Below are 23,176 nucleotides of genomic sequence, written 5' to 3'. Positions count from 1 at the left end.
GGCTGTCTCACTCACACAGATTGTCTGTTACATCTGAAGTTTGTTTCTTCTCTTGTAACAGTTCTAGGTGCTGTTATAAAGAAACCATATGGTTCTTCACCCGAGCTTTCAGAATTTTCCTGATTCACTGAAACAGTATAGTCTCTGCGCCGGGGTGTTTTTTTCTTTTGACTGTGGGGTTTTTGTTTTGGCTGTGCATTACTACTCATTTGTCCATCTACAAGATATGGACAGGGCATTAGCAAGTTTCTGTGCAGAACTCTTATTCTCCCACTTCCTTCTAATGGCTCAACCTCATACACTGGACTGTCTGTCCCTCTTCTTTTTTCACTGCATGTATCTTATCTTCCCAGTGTGCACGTAACTTCCCAGGTCCTCCTCTCTCAGACAAATTTCTTACCAGCACGTGATCTCCTGATTCCAGAACTGAACTCCAGGCTCGCCGATTGTAATACTTGTTTCCACGTGCTGCAGATTTTTTTAAGTTTTTAGACACAATCTCATAGGCTTCCTGCATAGCTGTTTTGCACTTTTCTGCATAACTTTCATGGGACTGCTTTTCCATTTCTTGTTCTCTTGGAAAAACAGGTTGATTGGTAGCTTTGGTTCTCGGCCAAAGAGCAGAAAAAACGGGGAAAATCCAGTTGCCTCGTGGACAGTAGAATTATAGGCATGGACCACTTTATTGAGGTAATCCTGCAGTTTCCTGAAGAGCTCATTTTCAAACTCCCTTTCCTGGTCGTGATGGATTTTCAATGGGAATCCAAATCTCAGGATGAAATCATTGAATATTTTCTGTGCTGCAGTCTTTCCAGATTTGTTTGATGTTGCATAGGCCTGAGCAAACTTGGTAAAATGATCTACAATGACTAGAATATATTCATATCCACCTTTGCTTCTTTCTAAGTGCAGGTAATCAATGGAGATCATCTCGAACGGTGCAATGGTTACAATACTTTGTAGCGGAGTTCTTGTTGTTCAATTTGGTTTCTTTTGTTTTAGACATCTACACACTTTAGTTATGTAGTGCTCGATTTCTTCTCTCATTTTCGGCCAATAGTAACGATCTCTGGCTAAAGCAAGCATCCTGTCAGCTCCCAAGTGCCCCATCTTCTCATGAAGTTGCTTGAAGACTACCATCTTATACTTCTCTGGCAGGACCATTTGAAGTTTTGTTGCTGTTTGCGGCAAAGTATTCCATTCTTGTCCACTTGCAAGTGAGGCCACTCTCTCGGTAGATGTCTTACTGTTGCAGGTTCTTTTTGCCTTTCCTTATTCTTCAGGACATTGTTCTGCAGCTTTAGGGTTGGAACTCTACTGATAACTGGGTCCCCTTTCTGTGCATCTCTGATGTCCTCAGTCATCTGTAGTTGGGCTGTAGTCTCACATTCCCATACAGTTTCTGCCAAAGTGGCCACATCACACGACACAGTGGCGATCCAGTCAACACCACCTCTTTCCTGAGCATCAAGTGCTTCTTCCATTGCAGCTAGAGTATCAGGCTGGCACTCTTGTGTACATTCAGTCATAAGCTCGTCGATCTTTGTGGGCCTCCTTGATAAGAAGTCAGCATCTCTATTGGCAGATCCCGGACGGTACTTCAAAGTAAATCGATAATCTGCAAGTTCTGCCACCCAGCGATGGCCTGTAGCGTTTAGCTAGGCTGTCTTCATTATATAGGTCAACGGATTGTTGTCACTATATACTGTAAAGTGAGGAGCATAGAAGAGGTAGTCACGGAAACGCTCTGTGATGACCCATTTTAAAGCTAGGAATTCCAGCTTTCCTGAGTGAAGTCTGTCATTTTTTTCTGCAGGAGTCAAGGTTCGGGATCCATAAGCAACAACTCTCAGTACACCCTCCTGCCTCCTGACTGCTCCCAGACCTTCTTCTGAAGCATCAACATGCAACACAAACGGTTTTTCACAATCAGGGTATGCCTTCACTGGTGGACTTGTCAGGGCTTCCACTAACCTCTCTAGTATGTCCTGATGCCTCGCAGTCCATTCTACTGGTTGGGATGGTGGTGGCTGGAATGACCGCTTGGCCTCTGTTCTCCATTTTGAGTTCTTCCTCCTTACCCCTCCCCCTCTGGGAACTGAAAGAAGTTCACAGATCGGCTTGGCAAGGCTGGAGAAATCTGGTATGTACACTATATAATGGCTACGGAAGCCAATGCTTCATTCAAGCAGTGCGTGAATGAAGCAGACAGAGATAATTGTAATCCAGTTTGGAAAGGGTTTTATTTATAATTTCCAGATCTGGCGACCAAACAATAATCTCCTGGCAATACACAATGTGTACTGCACGGGGTAAATAACAACGGGATTGCTGTCCCAAATAATAAACAATAATATCCACCCCACAATAATACAGACACGGTCACCAGTTCTGGGTGTGTGCAGTAGTGCTCTTGGTGGGTGATACAAGTTACAAGTATTTTGTGACGGTGGTGATGTGTTGTTCCGGCTTTGTGCTGGCCCACGGCGACAGCTCAGAAAACGTGTTAGCCATCTGACAATTTACAAAGAAGACAAATTACTAACAGACAAAACAAACAAAACACTCATGATACTGTTACGTTCACTTGGGTCTCTCACAGTCCTTCAAGGTTCAAACACAAACCAATGCGAAGGAACAGATTATGATTTATGCTGTCACACATGACCCCTTGTTAAACGAGTGCAACCGTCTCTCCATTCTGCGGCTGCCACGTCGTTTCCCTTCCGGGTGAATGCGTTATTGCAACAGAGTCTTGCCCCCTTCCCCTTCACCGACTTCCCTTGAACCCTGGGAAATAACTGTCAGGACAGCCCGTCCAAGTAACTCTGTTCTCGCTGCTTAGCACCCTCACAGGTCAGGAGGGTGATTTACAACCAAGAATCATCGTATTTCTGTCAAGTCTTCCATGAGAATCTTTGCTTAATGAAAAAGGCAGCACAGAAGAATTAATAGGAGAAACTGCAGACGCGCAATTCCTGAAGAAAGGAGTGTTGTTGAGAGCAGGGGAAGAATAATTGGAGGCTGCGTTTGGACACAGAGGTAGAATAGGCGGTGGAAACCCAAACTCCTCAAGTGTTAGCGCGAAGAACACTGAAGAATCTGTTAAACAGATCAGGATTGGGTTGAGACTAGTCAATCAAACAAGTGTATTGTCCGACGCAAACTGAGAAGCTGCTTTGGCTGAAAAAGCTTTATGATACTCATAAAAAATGGTACCGCCATATCTGACCGTCGGTGAGCATAAACTTCACAAAGGACATCGCGAAAAACAGAGAAAGCAAGCACAAATTCTCCAAGAGTAAGTGTGACGGGGGACTGCCCCGTCTTTATGATCATGGTTGGGACTGGCAGGAAGGGGGTTAAAATTCCTCCCTGCCAGGAAAACATGTGAGAATGTGGCTGGAGCCCTAATTGAATAATTAGCTATTATTGATTAATTGGGCTCCAGCCACAGGGAATAAAAGCCAGGGGAGAGGCCGTGGCTGGGGGGAGTTGTAGAGAGAGTTCTGGAAAGAGAAGGAGTGTTTTGTTTGTGCTGTGTTTTCTGTTCCAGTGAAGGCAACGCCCAGCCTGGAAACTTTATTTTGTAAGTTTTTGTTTTGTGTTTGTATTTTGTGTTTGAAACCTTTTTGTTTGGCCATCGTGCCTATTTATTTGATTATTTTTGTTTATTAAAAACTTTATTTTTGAACTTTAAAACTGTCTCTGAGTCTCAAACCTCGGTCAATCCTGTCACAGTTGGTGTCAGAACGGGATAGCGCCACCTGGAGGCTCAGAGCAGTAATTTTTTTTTTCTTTCTTTTTTGGGAGGTTTTTTTTGGAAACTTGATTTAAATGGGGGAGGAAGAGCAGACAGCGGCAAAGGCAGGAGATGCAGCAGCCGAAGAAATGTAGGCTGCTGCAACAACAGCCACCCCAGCTGGAGGACCCAGCCAGCCTTTTCCCCTGGTGTTCATGGATGCTGGATCATCGATGGAGATCCTGCCCAGAAGTGCTACCAGCGGACTGGTGTGGGCGCGGTGAAGTCTATGGCCACAACTGGGCAGGATGCCCCTACGCCCTGGCCCAGGAGGAGGCAGATGACGACGGGGAGTTGTTTTTAAAAAGTCTCGCGGCAGAGTTGTGCACTGGCTTTGGAGCATATGGGCACACAGTGGCCATCTGCCCCACGCAAACAGAGGGGAGAAGAAGGAGGCAGAGAGGAAGGAAGACATGGGAGGAAGAGGAGTGGTGCACTCAGTGCATGCAGTACGGGCATGAGGAGCACCACTGCCCGGAGGTGTTACCGGACACAGACCTGGAGTGGGAGGAGCCCGAACGTCCTGCGCCTGAGTGGGAGGAGCCCGAACGTCCTGCGCCTGAGTGGGAGGTGCCCGAACGTCCTGCGCCCAATAGGGGGGAGTCGGTGCGTCCTGCGCCCAAGAGGGGGGAGTCGGTGCGTCCAGAGCCCAAGAGGGGGAAGGCCCAACGTCCACAGTCCAGGTGTCCACCAGCAGAGGGAGAGTTCCTGCTGGTTTTGCCTCCATCACCGTCACCAGCAGAAGGAGCATGCCTGCTGGTTCCCCTGCTGCCGCCGTCCCGAGAGCCAGAAGGGAAGGAGCCGCCGTCCCGAGAGCCAGAAGGGGAGGAGTCGCCTCCCGAGGGTCCGCCAGCAGAGGGAGACGAGCTGCTGTTTCCGCCTCCGCCAGCAGAGGGAGACGAGCTGCTGTTTCTGCCTCCGCCAGCAGAGGGAGACGAGCTGCTGTTTCCGCCTTCGCCAGCAGAGGGAGACGAGCTGCTGTTTCCGCCTCCGCCAGCAGAGGGAGACGAGCTGCTGTTCCCGCCTCCGCCAGCAGAGGGAGATGAGCTGCTGTTCCCGCCTCCGCCAGCAGAGGGAGATGAGCTGCTGTTTCCGCCTCCGCCAGCAGAGGGAGACGAGCTGCTGTTTCCGCCTCCGCCAGCAGAGGGAGACGAGCTGCTGTTCCCGCCTCCGCCAGCAGAGGGAGACGAGCTGCTGTTCCCGCCTCCGCCAGCAGAGGGAGACGAGTTGTTGTTTCCGCCTCCGCCAGCAGAGGGAGACGAGCTGTTGTTCCCGTCTCCGCCAGCAGAGGGAGACGAGTTGCCGTTCCCGCCTCCGCCAGCAGAGGGAGACGAGCTGCCGTTTCCGCCTCCGCCAGCAAAGGGAGACGAGTTGCCGTTCCCGCCTCCGCCAGCAGAGGGAGACGAGTTGCCGTTCCCGCCTCCGCCAGCAGAGGGAGACGAGTTGCCGTTCCCGCCTCCGCCAGCAGAGGGAGACGAGTTGCCGTTCCCGCCTCCGCCAGCAGAGGGAGACGAGCCGCCGTTCCCGTCTCCGCCACCAGAGGGAGCCGGGCCGCCGTTCCCGCCTCCGCCACCAGAGGGAGCCGGGCCGCCGTTCCCGCCTCCGCCACCAGAGGGAGCCGGGCCGCCGTTCCCGCCTCCGCCACCAGAGGGAGCCGGGCCGTCGTTCCCGTCTCCGCCTCCCGAGGGTCCGCTGCTGCTTCCGTCGCCTCCCGAGGGTCCGCTGCTGCTGCCGTCGCCTCCCAAGGGTCCGCCGCTGCTGCCGTCGCTTGGGGTCTTCGGGAATCCTGCTTCGCCTGGGGTTGCCAGGGATCCTGCTTCGCCTGGGGTCGCTACACTATGGCCGGAGCCCCACGGAGGGGAGTTGCCGGCCATGAAGAGGGGGAGGGAGGTCAGGAGACCAGCTCCCCCAGCGGCACTTTCGTGGCAAGATAGTGTGTGGCTGGAGCCCCGGAAGAGGGAGCTGCCGGCCACGAAGAATTGGGTGGTGCCGGACGTCCCACCATGGCCGCCCCCATGGACACTGTGCTTCCCCCTCTTCCGGGACTGAGACTGAGGGGGAGGTGGCCATTTAGGCCATGTTGTGCTTGGCATAAGGGGGGGGATATGTGACAGGGGACTGCCCCGTCTTTATGATCATGGTTGGGACTGGCAGGGAGGGGGTTAAAATTCCTCCCTGCCAGGAAAACATGTGAGAATGTGGCTGGAGCCCTAATTGAATAATTAGCTATTATTGATTAATTGGGCTCCAGCCACAGGGAATAAAAGCCAGGGGAGAGGCCGTGGCTGGGGGGAGTTGTAGAGAGAGTTCTGGAAAGAGAAGGAGTGTTTTGTTTGTGCTGTGTTTTCTGTTCCAGTGAAGGCAACGCCCAGCCTGGAAACTTTATTTTGTAAGTTTTTGTTTTGTGTTTGTATTTTGTGTTTGAAACCTTTTTGTTTGGCCATCGTGCCTATTTATTTGATTATTTTTGTTTATTAAAAACTTTATTTTTGAACTTTAAAACTGTCTCAAACCTCGGTCAATCCTGTCACAGTAAGATTTTTACACAGCCAAGGATCCGTGAACAGACAAATCTCCACAGTCTACTACCCTGTGATCCAGAAATTCTGAGGTTTGAATAAGTATTGAGACCAAATTAATATCTTTACCTTCAATAATATTACGTCTCAATTGAGGAGAGAGAGAGTGGCGATGAACTACTGAAGCAGAAGAGGATCCTGAACTAGTCGAAGTCACTAGAGTGAAGATTGGCAGCTCGAGATCAGGAGTGGGCGTGGCTGAAGCAGCGGGAGAGACGAGTGCTGCTGCTGGTGCTACTGATGAGGAAGTAATGGCTGCCGGTTCCAAGCGAGTGATCCTGATATCGAGAGCATCCAGGCATCAGATACTGTAGAAATTGAGGTGGAAAGAGGATGAATGAGTTGCTTCATATTGTTAAAAATCTGATAATGCAAATCGGACGAAGGATCAGATGAAATTGAAAAGTGCAGGGTTGTAGTAGCTGGATCATGAGTGAGTGAAGCTTGCACTACAGGGGCATAGTGTGAACTGACAAGCTTGGATTTCTGTTGTGACTTTTGAGGGGAAAAACTGGCTCTGCCGATATGGAATTGCAGTATGAAACAAATAAAGCAGCCCAATCGCTCCAGGATTTCTTTGTGAGTTTTGTCGGTGGATTATTTGTTACAGGCAGACAGCCAGAAGGAGTGAAAAAATCTTCATCTGAATCATATGAAAACGAAAGCTGCATCGGGTTAGTAGTCATTTTAAGCCGATTGAAAACAAAACATTTGTTTTAAGATTGGGTCTGCAGGTCTGCTAGCTAACCACAAACTGAAAAGCAAGATGAGAATTAGGAAGCTGACTGTGGTTTAAATAGGGTGACTGACAGGTAATTAAAGGTTAACTGACAGATATTTAAGTGGGATGACACCAAGGTTCTACTAATGCTTAAAGTGACAGTTATGTCCTAATTTCCTTTGTATTACAATTCTCATTTTCTTCCACAGGGGAAGGACTCCTTTTTTGTTGTTACTAATGCAGTAGTCACAAAGAATCAAACTCAAGGAAACTGTCTGGAGGTAACTACTTTTAAAGATGCTGGCATCTATATTGTATATTAGCAAAGGTATATAAAAAACTGTATAAATAGGTAATTGTATGTAAAAAAATAATGTAAAAAATGTAATTGTAGGTAAATATAATACGATGTAACAATTGTAAGTCACCCTGGATAAGGGTGTCTGCTAAGAAATACGTATATATGGACTCACCTCCCAGCCAATCATTTACAATCGTTCCCAGGGCTGGATTAAGCCATCACTGGGCCCTAGGCAAGCATACACTTGTGAGCCCCCTACCACTGAACAAACAGCCACACACACATATACATACAAACATACACACACACACACATATACATACAAACATACACACACACACACATATACATACAAACATACACACACACACGCACACACCTCTATACACTATAGCCTTTATAACTAGCGCTCCACCTAGGGTTGCCACCTTTTCCACAGACCAAACCCGGTCTGTGGAATACAGTTTAACACAATTAAGCAGGTTGGTGATTCCCAGTCCTTACATAAAATATGCCTTTACCATTAACAGAATGCTTTATATTACATGTATGATTTTACTGAACTAATATGAAGTCACAGAAACATCATAATTTATAATATATTTAAAAGCACAATAATTGCAAACTGCATTAATCTACCTGTCATTTTAGGCTACTTGAAAACTAAACAGAAATCGTTATGCATGTAACTTACATATTGTTAATTTTGTGCTCCTTTTTGCACAGCATAGTCCTTTAGTATCTTATTTGAACTGTTTAGCTGTCACTCGCTGAAGCAGATTTTACAGCAAATTTACAGATTCCAGTTACTGACGCTTCGTAGAACAAAATCTTTTTTTAAATTTATTTTTTATCCCGGTACAAAGCTTCTATATCAAATATAGGCCTACATTACTTTAACTGCGATATAGAATGAAAGGTGTTACATGTTTATATACAACAACACTGTAATTAGGGCTTCTGGTTTTTTTTTCTTCTTCGGTGGATAGCCAATAAACACTGAAACACCGGGAAAACTGGAAATGGTTAATCAATTCACGTTGACTTTACCCTTTTCACATTAAAAAAAATAAAAGCTTCTACAAAAATAATAATAAATACATTTTCCTGTGCTGCAGGGCAATGTCCTGCCTTCTTGACTTGTATTTATCATTGATTCGTTCTGAATACTTTAGACCCGCCCAACAACTGAGTGACAGCACATTCCTACATTTCTATTGGAGACTCTACTTGCCAGATTTAAAACAAGATTACAATCAGGATGATTTAGTGAATAAAAAGGCAACATGGAGCACCATATGAAGTTGATATATAGGTAATATATAGAAGGGTGTTCAAGCTTTTGTTCATTAACGGTAGCTCCATAATAGTCCACAAAAATAAATAGTAAAAAACAAACATACCTGTACATTGTTGTGTAGTCAAATACGTTACAGTTTACTGCATGCAAAATCTGCAATAATGTTTCCTTATTTTTTTTTGTTTTGTTTTTTTGTTGATCCAGTGGGTTTTGACTTCCTTCATTAAATAAAATGCCCTTTTCTCCAGAAGAGCAGAGAAATCGCCAGTGTTTTGGCATACAAGTTCAGTGAGTGTTGTTTTCCAGTTTAGGCGTAAATCTGTATATGTTTAAAAAAAAAAAAAAAACATTTTGGGCCCCCCCTTGAGTTCGGGCCGTAGGCACATGCCTACTTTGCCTATGCATCTGGCTCTGATTGTCCCTCTCCCAGTGTCAGAAATAATGAGATGCAGTTTTTAGCCTGTATATTAGCATGCAATTCATTCAGTGTTCACTTACTTGACAGCCCATTGTGAATTCCACAGCATTCTTCCAAAACTTTTAGTGATTTATAAACAGGTTTGATTTGATTTCTGTTTTTCAAAATTTTTGTCTGATGTTACATGTTCTTAAAAAAATAACAAAAACAGGTCCAATGATGCAGCATGTGTACATAAACCGCCCTTTTCCATCTTCTTTAGGGACCAGACTCTGGAACAATATGCAGCTCAAATGAGGATTGCACAAAGGAATATACTAACCAGAAGAGTAATGGTATGTCATCTTTTGCTCTAGTGTTTGATTCAGTTGAGCTGCTATCGTTTGTGTGAATGGAATATAGATTCTGCAAAACTCCACGGCAAGGATTATTCCTGTGAGGGCTTGACCGTGCTGGACAAAGACAGAATGGTAGCAAGCGCTGATACACTGGAGTAGGAGTCAGAGGATGCAGTTCCAGCACAGCACTGCACACGTTTATTAAATGAAATCTAAAACTAAATACTTTTAACCATTCAAAAACAAAAGTTACCTAATAGACTTCTAACAAAATAGCTCTCTGTAGCAGAGCAGGATCGCACACAGGTAGCCAGCATCTCCCATGAGTCCAAAACAGAACTAGCAGCAGCTCAAAGGGCTGCGCATCCAGACTACATTACCAATCATTTAAGCAATTCAGCTAAACCAGCTGCATTCACATGAAGATGAACAGATCATTGAGGCTCAAAATGAACTTTCATGAAAACAAGTACCGGTACAAAACAGACTAACAAAATAAAATTCAACCCAAATAAACACGATTTACAAGTGAGGGTTTTCATCCTGTCACAATTCCATTGTTAAATTAAACAGTGGAATACTCCCAGATACACAGTGTTCTAAATGTTAGTTACATCAAAACAAGCCTGGCTTAAAGGTATCATTTAAAGGTAAGGTTTTAAAACAATCTACATTTTCCAACCAGTTTCACTGCTCCTATACCCACCTATATCATTGTTTCCTTAACTTACCTATCTTAGTAAACATCTTAGTACATCAGATAGTTGAGTATGTGAATCTGCCACTTTTTAGATCATTCAAGTAGTACCATTAGAGACCTTTCAAAGGAAGAAAATATAGTGGTGAAAAAGCTTAGTAAAACTGATTTTAAAGCTTAGAATATTTATTTTTTTATCCTCAGGGGATCCGACTGGCCAATGTGTTGAATTTAACTCATCAGTAAAAACCTGTGAGGTGTTTGCCTGGTGTCCGATCGAGGGAATGAGGAATGCTTCCAAGTATGTGTGTTATAGATCACAGTGTGTGTATGTTTTGTACAAACTCAAAAGTTATTGCCTTTAGTTAAGCATGTTATATATACTATCTGTTCCTAATTTCAGTTAGTCGTAACGTCTTGTGTGTATAGATCTCTGGATGGGTTGCTTTCAGAATGTGGGTTTATTATCCCCAAAAAATCACTTTACCAGACTGCTTGCACCACCCTATACTATAGTCTGGTAAATTGACGGGGTGTCTGTATTTTAGTTAGAATACAGTTTCTGAGGGGGGTCCAAGAGTGGCTCACCTGGTACAAGCACAGTGTGTGATGTGCAGGTGAGTCATATAGTCAGGGGAGCACAGGTCCGGGTCCTGGCTGTGTGATGTTGCTGGTACAAGCACAGTGTGTGATGTGCAGGTGAGTCATATAGTCAGGGGAGCACAGGTCCGGGTCCTGGCTGTTTGATTGAGTCATATAGTCAGGGGAGCATAGGTCCGGGTCCTGGCTGTGTGATGTTGCTGGTACAAGCACAGTGTGTGATGTGCAGGTGAGTCATATAGTCAGAGGAGCACAGGTCCGGGTCCTGGCTGTGTGATGTTGCTGGTACAAGCACAGTGTGTGATGTGCAGGTGAGTCATATAGTCAGGGGAGCACAGGTCCGGGTCCTGGCTGTGTGATGTTGCTGGTACAAGCACAGTGTGTGATGTGCAGGTGAGTCATATAGTCAGAGGAGCACAGGTCCGGGTCCTGGCTGTGCGATGTTTCCAGAGGGAGTGTCACAGTGGCTCTGGTGCTCCTGCAGGTTAGGGAGGCAAACCCGGCACACTGTTTCTCATCATCATGCTACACAGGACCCTCCTGGCCAGACGCCTAGCGAGCTCGGCAGACACCTGCAGGGCTGGCCTTTGTCCTCCAGAGGCCGGTAGTTCCCTGACATCCTCTCTCTAGTTCCTGGGTGTAGAAAAGGAAACTGGCTCGGTCATGGGATCGGAGGATACTCACTGAACCTTCAGTTCAACTGAGCAGCTGTGTGGGGAATTTCTGCGGTGAGGGGAAAAAATGATTGGGCATTCTAAATTGGGGAGAAAATCAGGGGTAAAATAATTAAAATTATTTATATATATATATATATATATATATATATATATATATATATATATATATATATATATATTAAAAAATCTGATTCTTTCTGAGTGAGTCCACTAGAGAGCTCTGCTGCTTGATTAAGATCTGAGTACGTACAGATAGCACAGGAGTCAACTGGATGGCATGGTCGGGGGTTCACTGATGGGATCAAATCAGATGTGCCTAATGGCTTATATTTATAAGGTTACACTTTCTTATAAAATACATGATAAAAGGCATAGGCTATGGGAGCCACTCGTCAGTGTTTGCCTAATAATAAAGGCTCAAAGGGCATGAAAGATGATTCTCAGTAAATAATGTCATTCTTTTTTCTACCTAGACCTGCTGTTTTGGAATCAGCAGAAAACTTCACCGTCTTTATTAAAAACAACATTGGATTCATTAACTTCAATTACACAAAGTAAGGCTCTAGATTACAAGCTAATTTACTGTAGTAACATAATGTCACCTTTATAATCATTTATTAATTTATTTTTCACAGGAGAAACATCTTGACAGTGTATCTATCTAAAACAGTGTATGTTTAACCGAAAGACAGACCCATACTGCCCGATATTCCGCCTGGGAAATATTGTCCAAGAAGCCGGGGAGAATTTCACAGAAATGGCTGTTAAGGTTAATTCCTGGTTCTTTTCTTTTCATAGAATCACACAAGAGGGCTTCTGTTCCCAGGGTCAGGGCTGCCAATTGCAACCGTCTACATTTCATTGTAGAGAAATGAGAAAACAAAACAGAAGGCAATTCAAAGGAGAGATCATTGTCTTGCTTCTTACTGTGCCTCTGTTCTTGTGCTGAAGAGTATGCTTATTCATTTTCTTACTGTGCCCCTGTTCTTGTGCTGAAGAGTATGCTTATTAATTTTCTTACTGTGCCCCTGTTCTTGTGCTGAAGAGTATGCTTATTCATTTTCTTACTGTGCTCCTGTTCTTGTGCTGAAGAGTATGCTTATTCATTGTCTTACTGTGCCCGTTCTTGTGCTGAAGAGTATGCTTATTCATTTTCTTACTGTTCCCCTGTTCTTGTGCTGAAGAGTATGCTTATTCATGTTCTTACTGTGCCCCTGTTCTTGTGCTAAAGAGTATGCTTATTCATTTTCTTGCTGTGCCCCTGTTCTTGTGCTGGAGAGTATGCTTGTTTGGATCAGAGTGATGCAGGTGTAAGGAAACTACATCCTGTCTGTATCTGTGTGTGCAGGAGTGCACACAACAAGGATCGAAGCAGAACTGAACCTGTTTCCTTTATTGATTCCAGTAATCAAGTGTCACACTTCTGCAGCTTAATCAGTATTAATGTGGCTTTGTGGAAGGGTGAGGGTATTCACTGACACGGGAGACCAAAGATTGTACTTGAAAACACCGCCCAGGTGCCCAGTTTTATTTCTTTTCTTTTGTATTTATTTTAGCCCGCAGAGGGCGCTGTTGTCTGTGGCCTGTATACCGGCAGTGGTAATCAGGACTACAGGTTACCAACACAGGTATAGGCAGGTGCACTCACAGGTGCTCAAAAATAATAATGAAAACCAAAGGCGAAATGAAAAAGGAAAATAAAACACAGTAATGAAACTACAAAACAAAAGTGCTGCTTACGTAGCCCCCCACTGCTGCTATGCCAGCCAGCTCGGATCTTGTCCTACGCTTCGCTGTGCACTATACACTAGGGTGGCCAAGGTTCCCCTAGTTCTACATTCGTCCCCTCGGGTACGTAACCAGAGATTTTAATAAATGGTTTGTTTAAGGCTGGCTGTCTTCCTCAGCCGTGCTTGCCTGATTTTATTTTTCTTGCTTCTACCACTGGCGTTCCTGCCTGGTGTTTGTGTACGCTCGCCACCTCAGCTAGCGTCCCTGGGCTTCCTCTGTCATGGCCACCCGAATGCACAACCAAGCGCAGTTCTTATGGGCCGAGCAATCCCCCAAGGCCCGCCTCTCAGCCACTTAGAGAGAGGGAAAGCCAACACACCCTCTTCCCCACCTCTCCGTGTCATCACCATGACTGACAGGCGGATCTTATGAAACTGCTGCCCTCTTCCTGCAGAAACACGCATGCGCCAGATAGTCAGCACAGACTTCCCCTGTTACAGGCTTCTAGTTATTAGCAGAAATGAATGAGTAATGAGTTCTCTAATCTCTGGGAGAGCATCCGACACAATGCTGGTGTGTGTTCATGGAGGATCCTCTTGAATTCTTCTCAAATGCCTGTCTTATATATCTTGCCTAAACATGCTGTGAAGCTGAACCTTGTTTTTGCAAGCTCTTTGTGTCAGCAGTGTTCCAAGTGTTCCAGCATACCTTGCAGCTGTGCTGAGCGCAGTGCGTCTGATTTGTTTAAATTAATTACATTATCCTTGATTTAAACTACAAATGTGTTTCTTAATATAAATTGAGTATCTGCAATAACTTTTATTTGATCTATTTCTCTACAGGTTAAATGTGGGGGATCTTGTATCCTTAAAACTAGAAGTACTAAATATTCTGCATCATATTATCAGACTTCAGCAGGGAATTGTATTAGATATATTCTGCATCATATTATTAGACTTCAGCAGGGAATTGTATTTGATGGTCTTTACATTTAAATTCCCATTGCTATCCCTCGCAGAGGAATCCCTAGCAATGGGAATACAGTGTAGGCAGTCGTACCTCCGTATGTCTCACTTACGTTTTTACATATATCTGGACAATCTCTTATCAAACCAGAATGAAACATGGTATTCACATTATTCAGCACATGCTATTGGGAGTATGAGATTGTGAGGCTATATGGAGGTGTCTCTGTCTGTCCACATTACCATTACTTTATCCTATTCTGTACATGCTCTTATACCTCATGGTCATGTTTGTGAGGGTGATCGTACTTCCACTTGAATTACAGGGAGGAGTGATAGCAATACAGATTAACTGGGAATGTGACCTGGATTGGCTGCTTCACAAGTGTGTCCCGGAGTACAGCTTTCGAAGACTGGATGAGAAAAACGACAAGAAGACCCTATTCCCTGGCTTCAGCTTCAGGTCAGAGCAGGAGTACAGTCTTGTATTAGAGGGAAGGGGTATGCTTCCAGTGTCTAATATACTGTTAGCTAGAGCTGGCGATGGTGGTATTGCTTACTGTTGACTGGTAGGCTTGAGTTGTCAGCCACAGTGAAAACTGTTTGCCATTTGTCTTGGTTGTTTCAAAGTGTGACAATGCCTTAGAGCTGGAGCGCCATCCCGTGGCAGGCACAGGAACTGTTGCGTTCCAGTTTAAACCTCCTAATTCTGGCATTGAGGGGATGCAGCTGGATAACAGCGCACTCGCTTTGCAACAACATTATGCCGTTAAATCATCCCTTTTATTTCAGCTTTGCTGAATTGCAGCTGTACTGCTGCGAATTGAACGAAACCATAATAGATACGGATTTGCATCTTGATAATTCCTGTGGGTATGGCAGACAGGACTGTATACCAGAGAACAATCTGCTGGTCTTTATTTACAGGTTTGCAAGATACTATAAACAGAACGGAGTGGAAGAGCGCACATTGTTCAAGGTGTATGGAATCCGGTTTGATGTCATGGTGACTGGAAAGGTGATTAAGACTCTTAGTTTGAACTCTGTTTAGTGCATATCAAATTAAACCAATTTATCACATGAATATGTACACTGAAACAAGTACACCTGTCCTGTGAAGAAAAGTATGTTTCTTTCATAACCACTATTTTGAAATGTAACCAAGAGCACTGCATTCAGAATAGGATTTATTAATTAGCTTTCAGTCCTTCAAACAGGTCACTGCTCTGCTCAAGATGATTCTTTCAGGACGGACAGTTTTAATGTGAGCCCCCCTTCCCATTCAAACCTTCAGCCTAGTTTAGAGTCCTGACACAATGAAAGACTTATTATTATAATAAACATTTACATTTTTTTTTTTTTCAAAAGGCTGGAAAATTCAGTCTAATTAAGCTGATTACATACATTGGATCCACACTCGCCTACTTCGGTATGGTGAGTCTAAAACAGTTGCAATGTATTCTGCTAATGCGTCCCTGTCTTTGTGTATAAAGTGCATTCACAGTTTTAAATCAGTGTGGATCTCATGAAGGTCATTTTCCTCTACGTACCTTTCAGACAATAATCGTGGTTGACTTCCTCCTTGCAAACTACGTTCATCCCAGTTGCTGCAAAAAAGAGGTCAAAAGTTACTATACTGGGAAGAAATATGAAACTGTGGAATATCAGTTAGAGGTAAGGACTGGTTACCAGTGCTTCAACATTGAAGTTAATGAGAAAAGGTTAGCTGGGGGTCTGCAGTGGCTCACCTAGTAAAGACACTACTGCATGGTTAGTCATATGATCCAGAGCTCACTGTTTTGAATCTTGGTTGTATCTAGTACTGTAGTTGCCAGTCTAGTGGCTGCATTTGCAATTGCCAGTTGGCTGGGATTAGTTCATCTCACCAGGCAACAGCACTCTCCACCATACAGTATAAACGATTGGCTAAAGTGCCCCAGGTGGTTTGTGGGTAGCTGCCTAGGTTAGCAATCAAATTGGGCATTCCAAATTTGGGAGAAAACGGGTAAATACTGGGCATTTCAATTTAAAGAAAAATCGAGGTGATGAGATTTTCATGTATGTGCTTCTTCACATGGTTTACAAATACTGTATTTATTTTCTTATTTTTTTAGATGAGAGACGTCAGCAACAGAGAAGGTCAGGATTGTGAATCCAGCCCTTAGTGCATTTTTATACTGTGTTTATTGTTGTTGTTGTTATTTTAACATGTATTGTGCACACAGTATATTTTTCATTGCTAATCAAAGGCAGATAGTTAATTCAGTTTTGTTCTGACAGCAGTTTTCATAAACTGATGCTTTGCAACACTTTTGTATCGCGCTGAAATTAATAAAAATGAACAAAATACAGTAAATGGAAAATGACCACACTGCTGTGAATAACACACTCCTTATAAGAGACAGTACCACTCCATTTCACACTGCTGTGAATAACACGCTCCTTATAAGAGACAGTACCGCTCCATTTCACACTGCTGTGAATAACACACTCCTTATAAGAGACAGTACTGCTCCATTTCACACTGCTGTGAATAACACACTCCTTATAAGAGACAGTACTGCTCCATTTCACACTGCTGTGAATAACACACTCCTTATAAGAGACAGTACCGCTCCATTTCACACTGCTGTGAATAACACACTCCTATAGAGACAGTACTGCTCCATTTCACACTGCTGTGAATAACACACTCCTTATAAAAGACAGTACTGCTCCATTTCACACTGCTGTGAATAACACACTCCTTATAAGAGACAGTACTGCTCCATTTCACACTGCTGTGAATAACACACTCCTTATAAGAGACAGTACCGCTCCATTTCACACTGCTGTGAATAACACACTCCTATAGAGACAGTACCGCTCCATTTCACACTGCTGTGAATAACATGCTCCTTATAGAGACAGTACTGCTCCATTTCACACTGCTGTGAATAACACACTCCTATAGAGACAGTACTGCTCCATTTCACACTGCTGTGAATAACACACTCCTTATAAGAGACAGTACTGCTCCATTTCACACTGCTGTGAATAACACACTCCTTATAAGAGACAGTACTGCTCCATTTCACACTGCTGTGAATAACACACACCTTATAAGAGACAGTATCGCTCCATTTCACACTGCTGTGAATAACACACTCCTATAGAGACAGTACCGCTCCATTTCACACTGCTGTGAATAACACACTCCTATAGAGACAGTACCACTCCATTTCACACTGCTGTGAATAACACGCTCCTTATAAGAGACAGTACCGCTCCATTTCACACTGCTGTGAATAACACGCTCCTTATAAGAGACAGTACTGCTCCATTTCACACTGCTGTGAATAACACGCTCCTATAGAGACAGTACCGCTCTATTTCACACTGCTGTGATTAACAGGCTCCTATAGAGACAGTACTGCTCCATTTCACACTGCTGTGAATAACTCACTCCTTATATGAGACAGTACGCGTCCATTTCACACTGCTGTGAATAACACACTCCTTATAAGAGACAGTACCACTCCATTTCACACTGCTGTGAATAACACACTCCTATAGAGACAGTACCGCTCCATTTCACACTGCTGTGAATAACACGCTCATATAGAGACAGTACCGCTCTATTTCACACTGCTGTGATTAACAGGCTCCTATAGAGACAGTACTGCTCCATTTCACACTGCTGTGAATAACTCACTCCTTATAAGAGACAGTACGCGTCCATTTCACACTGCTGTGAATAACACACTCCTTATAAGAGACAGTACTGCTCCATTTCACACTGCTGTGAATAACACGCTCCTTATAAGAGACAGTACCGCTCCATTTCACACTGCTGTGAATAACACACTCCTATAGAAACAGTACTGCTCCATTTCACACTGCTGTGAATAACTCACTCCTTATAAGAGACAGTACCGCTCCATTTCACACTGCTGTGAATAACACGCTCCTTATAAGAGACAGTACTGCTCCATTTCACACTGCTGTGAATAACACACTCCTATAGAGACAGTACTGCTCCATTTCACACTGCTGTGAATAACTCACTCCTTATAAGAGACAGTACGCGTCCATTTCACACTGCTGTGAATAACACACTCCTTATAAGAGACAGTACTGCTCCATTTCACACTGCTGTGAATAACACGCTCCTTATAAGAGACAGTACCGCTCCATTTCACACTGCTGTGAATAACACACTCCTATAGAAACAGTACTGCTCCATTTCACACTGCTGTGAATAACTCACTCCTTATAAGAGACAGTACCGCTCCATTTCACACTGCTGTGAATAACACGCTCCTTATAAGAGACAGTACTGCTCCATTTCACACTGCTGTGAATAACACACTCCTATAGAGACAGTACTGCTCCATTTCACACTGCTGTGAATAACACACTCCTTATAAGAGACAGTACTGCTCCATTTCACACTGCTGTGAATAACACACTCCTTATAAGAGACAGTACTGCTCCATTTCACACTGCTGTGAATAACACGCTCCTATAGAGACAGTACTGCTCCATTTCACACTGCTGTGAATAACACACTCCTATAGAGACAGTACTGCTCCATTTCACACTGCTGTGAATAACACACTCCTTATAAGAGACAGTACTGCTCCATTTCACACTGCTGTGAATAACACACTCCTTATAAGAGACAGTACAGCTCCATTTCACACTGCTGTGAATAACACACACCTTATAAGAGACAGTATCGCTCCATTTCACACTGCTGTGAATAACACACTCCTATAGAGACAGTACCGCTCCATTTCACACTGCTGTGAATAACACACTCCTATAGAGACAGTACCGCTCCATTTCACACTGCTGTGAATAACACACTCCTTATAAGAGACAGTACCGCTCCATTTCACACTGCTGTGAATAACACGCTCCTTATAAGAGACAGTACTGCTCCATTTCACACTGCTGTGAATAACACGCTCCTATAGAGACAGTACCGCTCTATTTCACACTGCTGTGATTAACAGGCTCCTATAGAGACAGTACTGCTCCATTTCACACTGCTGTGAATAACTCACTCCTTATATGAGACAGTACGCGTCCATTTCACACTGCTGTGAATAACACACTCCTTATAAGAGACAGTACCACTCCATTTCACACTGCTGTGAATAACACACTCCTATAGAGACAGTACCGCTCCATTTCACACTGCTGTGAATAACACACTCCTTATAAGAGACAGTACCGCTCCATTTCACACTGCTGTGAATAACACGCTCCTTATAAGAGACAGTACCGCTCCATTTCACACTGCTGTGAATAACACACTCCTATAGAAACAGTACTGCTCCATTTCACACTGCTGTGAATAACTCACTCCTTATAAGAGACAGTACCGCTCCATTTCACACTGCTGTGAATTACACGCTCCTTATAAGAGACAGTACTGCTCCATTTCACACTGCTGTGAATAACACACTCCTATAGAGACAGTACTGCTCCATTTCACACTGCTGTGAATAACACACTCCTTATAAGAGACAGTACTGCTCCATTTCACACTGCTGTGAATAACACACTCCTTATAAGAGACAGTACTGTTCCATTTCACACTGCTGTGAATAACACACTCCTTATAAGAGACAGTATCGCTCCATTTCACACTGCTGTGAATAACACACTCCTATAGAGACAGTACCGCTCCATTTCACACTGCTGTGAATAACACACTCCTATAGAGACAGTACCGCTCCATTTCACACTGCTGTGAATAACACACTCCTTATAAGAGACAGTACCGCTCCATTTCACACTGCTGTGAATAACACGCTCCTTATAAGAGACAGTACTGCTCCATTTCACACTGCTGTGAATAACACACTCCTATAGAGACAGTACCACTCCATTTCACACTGCTGTGAATAACACACTCCTATAGAGACAGTACCGCTCCATTTCACACTGCTGTGAATAACACGCTCCTTATAAGAGACAGTACCGCTCCATTTCACACTGCTGTGAATAACACACTCCTTATAAGAGACAGTACCGCTCCATTTCACACTGCTGTAAATACACCCTCCTTATAAGAGACAGTACCGCTCCATTTCACACTGCTGTGAATAACACACTCCTATAGAGACAGTACTGCTCCATTTCACACTGCTGTGAATAACACACTCCTTATAAGAGACAGTACTGCTCCATTTCACACTGCTGTGAATAACACACTCCTTATAAGAGACAGTATCGCTCCATTTCACACTGCTGTGAATAACACACTCCAATAGAGACAGTACCGCTCCATTTCACACTGCTGTGAATAACACACTCCTTATAAGAGACAGTACCGCTCCATTTCACACTGCTGTGAATAACACACTCCTTATAAGAGACAGTACTGCTCCATTTCACACTGCTGTGAATAACACACTCCTATAGAGACAGTACCGCTCCATTTCACACTGCTGTGAATAACACGCTCCTATAGAGACAGTACCGCTCCATTTCACACTGCTGTGAATAACACACTCCTATAGAGACAGTACCGCTCCACAACACACTGCTGTGAATAACACGCTCCTATAGAGACAGTACCACTCCATTTCACACTGCTGTGAATAACACGCTCCTATAGAGACAGTACCGCTCCATTTCACACTGCTGTGAATAACACACTCCAATAGAGACAGTACCGCTCCATTTCACACTGCTGTGAATAACACACTCCAATAGAGACAGTACCGCTCCATTTCACACTGCTGTGAATAACACACTCCTATAGAGACAGTACCGCTCCATTTCACACGGCTGTGAATAACACGCTCCTTATAAGAGACAGTACTGCTCCATTTCACACTGCTGTGAATAACACACTCCTTATAAGAGACAGTACCGCTCCATTTCACACGGCTGTGAATAACTCACTCCTTATAAGAGACAGTACGCGTCCATTTCACACTGCTATGAATAACACACTCCTTATAAGAGACAGTACCACTCCATTCCACACTGCTGTGAATAACACACTCCTATAGAGACAGTACAGCTCCATTTCACACTGCTGTGAATAACACACTCCTATAGAGACAGTACCGCTCCATTTCACACTGCTGTGAATAACACACTCCTATAGAGACAGTACCGCTCCATTTCACACTGCTGTGATTAACACGCTCCTATAGAGACAGTACCGCTCTATTTCACACTGCTGTGATTAACAGGCTCCTATAGAGACAGTACTGCTCCATTTCACACTGCTGTGAATAACACACTCCTATAGAGACAGTACCGCTCCATTTCACACTGCTGTGAATAACACGCTCCTTATAAGAGACAGTACTGCTCCATTTCACACTGCTGTGAATAACACACTCCTTATAAAAGACAGTACCGCTCTATTTCACACTGCTGTGATTAACAGGCTCCTATAGAGACAGTACTGCTCCATTTCACACTGCTGTGAATAACTCACTCCTTATAAGAGACAGTACGCGTCCATTTCACACTGCTGTGAATAACACACTCCTATAGAGACAGTACTGCTCCATTTCACACTGCTGTGAATAACACACTCCTATAGAGACAGTACTGCTCCATTTCACACTGCTGTGAATAACACACTCCTATAGAGACAGTACCGCTCCATTTCACACTGCTGTGAATAACACACTCCTTATAAGAGACAGTACCGCTCCATTTCACACGGCTGTGAATAACACGCTCCTTATAAGAGACAGTACTGCTCCATTTCACACTGCTGTGAATAACACACTCCTTATGAGAGACAGTACCGCTCCATTTCACACGGCTGTGAATAACTCACTCCTTATAAGAGACAGTACGCGTCCATTTCACACTGCTATGAATAACACACTCCTTATAAGAGACAGTACCACTCCATTTCACACTGCTGTGAATAACACACTCCTATAGAGACAGTACCGCTCCATTTCACACTGCTGTGAATAACACACTCCTATAGAGACAGTACCGCTCCATTTCACACTGCTGTGAATAACACACTCCTATAGAGACAGTACCGCTCCATTTCACACTGCTGTGAATAACACACTCCTTATAAAAGACAGTACCGCTCCATTTCACACTGCTGTGAATAACACGCTCCTTATAAGAGACAGTACTGCTCCATTTCACACTGCTGTGAATAACACGCTCCTATAGAGACAGTACTGCTCCATTTCACACTGCTGTGAATAACTCACTCCTTATAAGAGACAGTACGCGTCCATTTCACACTGCTGTGAATAACTCACTCCTTATAAGAGACAGTACGCGTCCATTTCACACTGCTGTGAATAACACGCTCCTTATAAGAGACAGTACCGCTCCATTTCACACTGCTGTGAATAACACGCTCCTATAGAGACAGTACTGCTCCATTTCACACTGCTGTGAATAACTCACTCCTTATAAGAGACAGTACGCGTCCATTTCACACTGCTGTGAATAACACGCTCCTTATAAGAGACAGTACCACTCCATTTCACACTGCTGTGAATAACACGCTCCTTATAAGAGACAGTACCACTCCATTTCACACTGCTGTGAATAACACGCTCCTTATAAGAGACAGTACCACTCCATTTCACACTGCTGTGAATAACACACTCCTTATAAGAGACAGTACCACTCCATTTCACACTGCTGTGAATAACACACTCCTTATAAGAGACAGTACTGTTCCATTTCACACTGCTGTGAATAACACACTCCTTATAAGAGACAGTACTGCTCCATTTCACACTGCTGTGAATAACACACTCCTATAGAGACAGTACCACTCCATTTCACACTGCTGTGAATAACACGCTCCTATAGAGACAGTACCGCTCCATTTCACACTGCTGTGAATAACACACTCCTTATAAGAGACAGTACTGCTCCATTTCACACTGCTGTGATTAACAGGCTCCTATAGAGACAGTACTGCTCCATTTCACACTGCTGTGAATAACTCACTCCTTATAAGAGACAGTACGCATCCATTTCACACTGCTGTGAATAACACACTCCTTATAAGAGACAGTACCACTCCATTTCACACTGCT

General features: G+C 44.1%; 1 pseudogene; it reads left to right on the top strand.

Moving 5' to 3' along the window:
* Positions 1-16,485, top strand: part of LOC117395249 (P2X purinoceptor 4-like) — a 36,606-nt pseudogene extending 20,121 nt beyond the window's left edge.
* Positions 16,486-23,176: the final 6,691 nt, after the last annotated feature.

Source organism: Acipenser ruthenus, chromosome 35, assembly GCF_902713425.1.
Source record: "Acipenser ruthenus chromosome 35, fAciRut3.2 maternal haplotype, whole genome shotgun sequence".
Classification (NCBI taxonomy): domain Eukaryota; kingdom Metazoa; phylum Chordata; class Actinopteri; order Acipenseriformes; family Acipenseridae; genus Acipenser; species Acipenser ruthenus.
The sequence above is the reverse complement of the archived record's forward strand: the minus strand, read 5'-3'. Positions and strand labels throughout refer to the sequence as shown.